The sequence below is a fragment of the Pseudophryne corroboree genome, chromosome 8, assembly GCF_028390025.1.
Source record: "Pseudophryne corroboree isolate aPseCor3 chromosome 8, aPseCor3.hap2, whole genome shotgun sequence".
Classification (NCBI taxonomy): domain Eukaryota; kingdom Metazoa; phylum Chordata; class Amphibia; order Anura; family Myobatrachidae; genus Pseudophryne; species Pseudophryne corroboree.
In genome coordinates, this window is record NC_086451.1 from 35,024,459 (window position 1) to 35,030,919 (window position 6,461).

A 6,461-nucleotide genomic window follows, 5' to 3' on the forward strand; every position below is an offset into this window, starting at 1 on the left:
ACATCTCAGCAGAAAAGGACACAGTCTTTTCAGTCTCAGTCCTTTCGTACCCATAAAGGCAGGCGGGCAAAAGGCCAGTCATATCTGCCCAGGGTTAGAGGAAAGGGAATAAGACTGCAGCAGGCAGCCCATTCCCAGGAACAGAAGTCCTCCACAGCTTCTGCCAAGTCCGCAGCATGACGCTGGGGCCATACAAGCGGATTCAGGTGCGGTGGGGGGTCATCTCAAGAGTTTCAGCACGCAGTGGGCTCACTCGCAAGTGGACTCCTGGATCCTACACGTAGTATCCCAGGTGTACATTGGAAATTCGAGACGTCTTCCCCTCACAAGTTCCTGAAGTCTGCTTTACCAACGTCTCCCTCCGACAGGGAGGCAGTATTGGGAACAAATTCACAGGCTGTATTCCCAGCAGGTGATAATCAAAGTACCCCTCCTACAACAAGGGAAGGGGTATTATTCCACACTATATTGTGGTACTGAAGCCAAACGGCTCGGTGAGATCTAAAAGATTTGAACAATTACATACAAGGGTTCAAATCAAGATGGAGTCACTCAGAGCAGTGATAGCGAACCAGGACGATATGGTGTCACTGGATATCAGGGACGCTTACCTACATGTCCAAATTTTGCCCTTCTCACCAAGGGTATCTCAGGTTCGTGGTACAGAACTGTCACTATCAGTTCAGAAGCTGCCGTTTGGATTGTCCACGGCACCCCGGGTCTTTACCATGGTAATGGCCGAAATGATGATTCTTCCTAAAAGAAATATGGACGCTTTCCTGATAAGGGCAAGGTCCAGAGAACAGTTGGCGGTCGGAGTAGCACTATCTCAAGTAGTTCTACGACAGCACGAGTGGATTCTAAATATTCCAAAATCGCAGCTTTTTCCGACGACACGTCTAATGTTCCTAGGAATGATTCTGGACACAGTCCAGAAAAGGATGTTTTCTCCCGGAGAAGAAGGCCAGGGAGTTATCCGAGCTAGTCAGGAACCTCCTAAAACCAGGAAAAGTATCAGTGCATCATTGCACAAGGGTCCTGTGAAAAATGGTGGTTTCTTACAAAGCGATCCCATTCGGTAGATTTCACGCAAGAACCTTTCAGTGGAATCTGCTGGGAAAATGGTCCGGATCGCATCTTCAGATGCATCAGCGGATAACCCTGTCTCCAAGGACAAGGGTGTTTTCTTCTGCGGTGGCTGCAGAGTGCTCATCTATGAAAGGGCCGCAGATTCGACATTCAGGACTGGGTCCTGGTGACCACGGATGCCAGCCTGAGTGGCTGGGGAGCAGTCACACAAGGAAAAAATTTCCAGGGAGTGTGATCAAGTCTGGAGACTTCTCTCCACATAAATATACTGGAGCTAAGGGCAATTTACAAGGCTCTAAGCTTAGCAAGACCTCTGCTTCAAGGTCAGCCGGTATTGATCCAGTGGGACAACATCACGGCAGTCGCCCACGTAAACAGACAGGGCGGCACATGAAGCAGGAGGGAAATGGCAGAAACTGCAAGGATTCTTCGCTGGGCGAAAAATCATGTGATAACACTCTCAGCAGTGTTAATTCCGGGAGTGGAAAACTGGGAAGCAGACTTCCTCAGCAGGCATAACCTCCACCCGGGAGAGTGGGGACTTCAGCGGGAAGTCTTCCACATGATTGTAAACCGTTGGGAAAACCAAAGGTGGACATGATGGCGTCCCGCCTGAACAAAAAACTAGACAAATATTGCGCCAGGTCAAGGGACCCTCAGGCAATAGCGGTGGACGCTCTGGTAACACTGTGGGTGTACCAGTCAGGGTATGTGTTCCCTCCTATGCATCTCATACCAAAAGAACGATACTCGTGGTTCCGGATGGGTCAAGAAGGACTTGGTACCCGGAACTTCAAGAGATGCTCACGGAAGAACCGTGGCCTCTACCTTTAAGAAAGGACCTGCTCCAGCAGGGGCCTTGTGTGTTCCAAGACTTACCGCGACTGCGTTTGACGGCATGGCAGTTGAACGCCGGATCCTGAAAGGGCATTCCAGATGAAGTCATCCCTACCCTGGTCGAAGCCAGGAAGGATGTAACCGCAAAAACATTTTCACCGCATTTGGCGAAAATATGTTGCGTGGTGTGAGGCCAAGAAGGTCCCTACAGAGGAATTCCAACTGGGTCGTTTCCTACATTTCCTGAAAACAGGACTGTCTATGGGCCTAAAATTAGGGTCCATTAAGGTTCAAATTTCGACCCTGTCGAATTTCTTCCAGAAAGAACTGTCTTCAGTGCCTGAAGTTCAGACGTTTGTAAAAGGGGTACTGCATATACAGCCTCCTTTTGTGCCCCCAGTGGCACCTTGGGATCTCAATGTTGTTTTGAGTTTCCTAAAAGTCACATTGGTTTGATCCACTCACCACTGTGGAATTAAAATATTTCACATGGAAGGTGAAGATTTTATTAGCCCTGGCTTCAGCCAGGCGTGTGTCAGAATGGGCGGCTTTATCATATAAAAGCCCTTACTTAATTTTTCATTCTGACAGGGCAGAATTGAGGACTCGTCCTCAATTTCTCCTTAAGGTGGTTTCTGTTTTTCACATGAACCAACCTATTGTGGTACCTGCGGCTACTAGGGACTTGGAGGACTCCAAGTTACTTGACGTTGTCAGGGCCCTGAAAATATATGTTTCCAGGACGACTGGAGTCAGAAAATCTGACTCGCTGTTTAGCCTGTATGCACCCAACAAGATGGGTGTTCCTGCTTCTAAGCAGACGATTGCTCGCTGGATTTGTAGTACAATTCAGCTTGCACATTCTGTGGCAGGCTTGCCACAGCCAAAATCAGTAAAAGCCCATTCCACAAGGAAGTGGGCTCATCTTGGGCGGCTGCCCGAGGGGTCTCGGCTTTACAACTTTGCCGAGCTGCTACTTGGTCAGGGGCACACCCTGACTGAGGAGGACCTGGAGTTCTCTCATTCGGTGCTGCAGAGTCATCCGCACTCTCCCGCCCGTTTGGGAGCTTTGGTATAATCCCCATGGTCCTGACGGAGTCCCCAGCATCCACTTAGGACGTTAGAGAAAATAAGAATTTGCTTACCGATAATTCTATTTCTCGTAGTCCGTAGTGGATGCTGGGCGCCCATCCCAAGTGCGGATTGTCTGCAATACTTGTACATAGTTATTGTTACAAAAATCGGGTTATTCTTGTTGTGAGCCATCTTTTCAGAGGCTCCTTCGTTGTTATCATACTGTTAACTGGGTTCAGATCACAGGTTGTACGGTGTGATTGGTGTGGCTGGTATGAGTCTTACCCGGGATTCAATATCCTTCCTTATTATGCACGCTCGTCCGGGCACAGTATCCTAACTGAGGCTTGGAGGAGAGTCATAGGGGGAGGAGCCAGTGCACACCACCTGATCCTAAAGCTTTTATTATTGTGCCCTGTCTCCTGCGGAGCCGCTAAACCCCATGGTCCTGACGGAGTCCCCAGCATCCACTACGGACTACGAGAAATAGAATTATCGGTAAGTAAATTCTTATTTTCTCGTAGTCCGTAGTGGATGCTGGGACTCCGTAAGGACCATGGGGAATAGCGGCTCCGCAGGAGACTGGGCACAACTAAAGAAAGCTTTAGGACTACCTGGTGTGCACTGGCTCCTCCCACTATGACCCTCCTCCAGACCTCAGTTAGGATACTGTGCCCGGAAGAGCTGACACAATAAGGAAGGATTTTGAATCCCGGGTAAGACTCATACCAGCCACACCAATCACACCGTATAACTCGTGATACTATACCCAGTTAACAGTATGAAATATAACTGAGCCTCTCAACAGATGGCTCAACAACAACCCTTTAGTTAGGCAATAACTATAAACAAGTATTGCAGACAATCCGCACTTGGGATGGGCGCCCAGCATCCACTACGGACTACGAGAAATAGATTTACCGGTGAGTAAAATCTTAATAAAGGCGAGGTCCAGGGAGCAGTTGTTCGTCGGAGTAGCACTATCTCGGGAAGTGCTACAACAGCACGGCTGGATTCTGAATATTCCAAAGTCGCAGCTGGTTCCTACGACGCGTCTACTGTTCCTGGGTATGGTTCTGGACACAGAACAGGATAAAAAGGGTTTCTCCCGGAGGAGAAGTCCAAGGAGTTGTCGTCTCTAGACAGAGACCTCCTAATACAAATACAGGTGTCGGTGCATCAATGCACGCGAGCCCTGGGAAAGATGGTAGCTTCTTACGAAGAAATTCCATTCGCCAGGTCCCATGCAAGGATCTTCCAGTGGGATCTGTTGGACAAGTGGTCCGGGTCGCATCTTCAGATGCATCAGCGGATAACCCTGTCTCCAAGGGCCAGGGTGTCGCTGTTGTGGTGGCTGCAGAGTGCTCATCTTCTAGTGGGCCGCAGATTCGGCATACAGGACTGGGTCCTGGTGACCACGGATGCCAGCCTTCGAGGCTGGGGGGCAGTCACACAGGGAAGAAACTTCCAAGGCCTATGGAAAAGTCAGGAGACTTCCCTACACATAAATATTCTGGAACTAAGGGCCATTTACAATGCCCTAAGTCAGGCTAGACCCCTGCTTCAACACCGGCCGGTGCTGATCCAGTCAGACAACATCACGGCGGTCGCTCATGTAAACCGACAGGGCGGCACAAGAAGCAGGATGGCGATGGCAGAAGCCACAAGGATTCTCCGATGGGCGGAAAATCATGTGTTGGCACTGTCAGCAGTGTTCATTCCCGGAGTGGACAACTGAGAAGCAGACTTTCTCAGCAGACACGACCTCCACCCGGGAGAGTGGGGACTTCATCCAGAAGTCTTCCAAATGATTGTACACCGTTGGGAAAGGCCACAGGTGGACATGATGGCGTCCCGCCTCAACAAAAAGCTACAAAGATATTGCGCCAGGTCAAGGGACCCTCAGGCGATAGCTGCGGACGCTCTGGTAACACCGTGGGTGTACCAGTTGGTGTATGTGTTCCCTTCTCTGCCTCTCTTACCCAGGGTAATGAGAATAATAAGGAGAGGAGTAAGAACTATACTCATTGTTCCGGATTGGCCAAGAAGAGCTTGGTACCCAGAACTCCAAGAAATGATCTCAGAGGACCCATGGCCTCTGCCGCTCAGACAGGACCTGCTGCAGCAGGGGGCCTGTCTGTTCCAAGACGTACCGCGGCTGCGTTTGACGGCATGGCGGTTGAACGCCGGATCCTGAAGGAAAAGGGCATTCCGGAGGAAGTTATCCCTACGCTAATTAAAGCTAGGAAAGAAGTGAACGCAAACCAATATCACCGCATATGGCGGAAATATGTTGCGTGCTGTGAGGCCAGGAAGGCCCCAAAGGAGGAATTTCAGCTAGGTCGATTTCTGCACTTCCTACAGTCAGAGGTGACTATGGGCCTAAAATTGGGTTCCATTAAGGTCCAGATTTCTTCCAAAATAGAACTGGCTTCACTGCCTGAAGTTCAGACTTTTGTTAAGGGAGTGCTGCATAGTCAGCCCCCGTTTGTGCCTCCAGTGGCACCGTGGGATCTCAACGTGGTGTTGGATTTCCTGAAGTCGCATTGGGTTGAGCCACTTAAATCCGTGGAGCTACAATACCTCACGTGGAAAGTGGTCATGCTGTGGGCCTTGGCGTCGGCCAGGCATGTATCAGAATTGGCGGCTTTGTCATGCAAAAGTCCTTATCTGTATTTTATATGGATAAGGCGAAATTGAGGACTCGTTCCCAATTCCTTCCTAAGGTGGTATCAGTTTTTCATGTGAACCAACCTTTTGTGGTGCCTGCGGCTACTTGGGACTTGGAGGATTCCAAGTTACTGGACGTAGTCCGGGCCCTGAAAAGTATAGGTTTCCAGGATGGCTGGAGTCAGGAAAACTGACTCGCTATTTATCCTGTATGCACCCAACAAGTTGGGTGCTCCTGCTTCTAAGCAGACTATTGCTCGCTGGATCTGTAGCACGATTCACCTTGCACATTCTGCGGCTGGACTGCCGCACCCTAAATCTGTAAAAGCCCATTCCACGAGGAAAGTGGGCTCTTCTTGGGCGGCTGCCCGAGGGGTCTCGGCTTTACAAATTTGCCGAGCTGTTACTTGGTCGGGTTCAAACATTTTTGCAAGAGTCTACAAGTTTGATACCATGGCTGAGGAGGACCTAGAGTTTGATCATTCGGTGCTGCAGAGTCATCCGCACTCTCCCGCCCGTTTGGGAGCTTTGGTATAATCCCCATGGTCCTTACAGAGTCCCAGCATCCACTTAGGACGTCAGAGAAAAAAGGAGATCGTCCAAGTACGGGATAATTATTTCGGCCATTACCTTGGTAAATACCCTCGGTGCCGGGGACAGACCAACGGCAACGTCTGGAATTGGTAATGACAATCCTGTACCACAATTTTGAGGTACTCCTGGTGAAGAGGGTAAATAGGGACATGCAGGTAAGCATCCTTGATGTCCAGTGATACCATGAAATTCTCCAG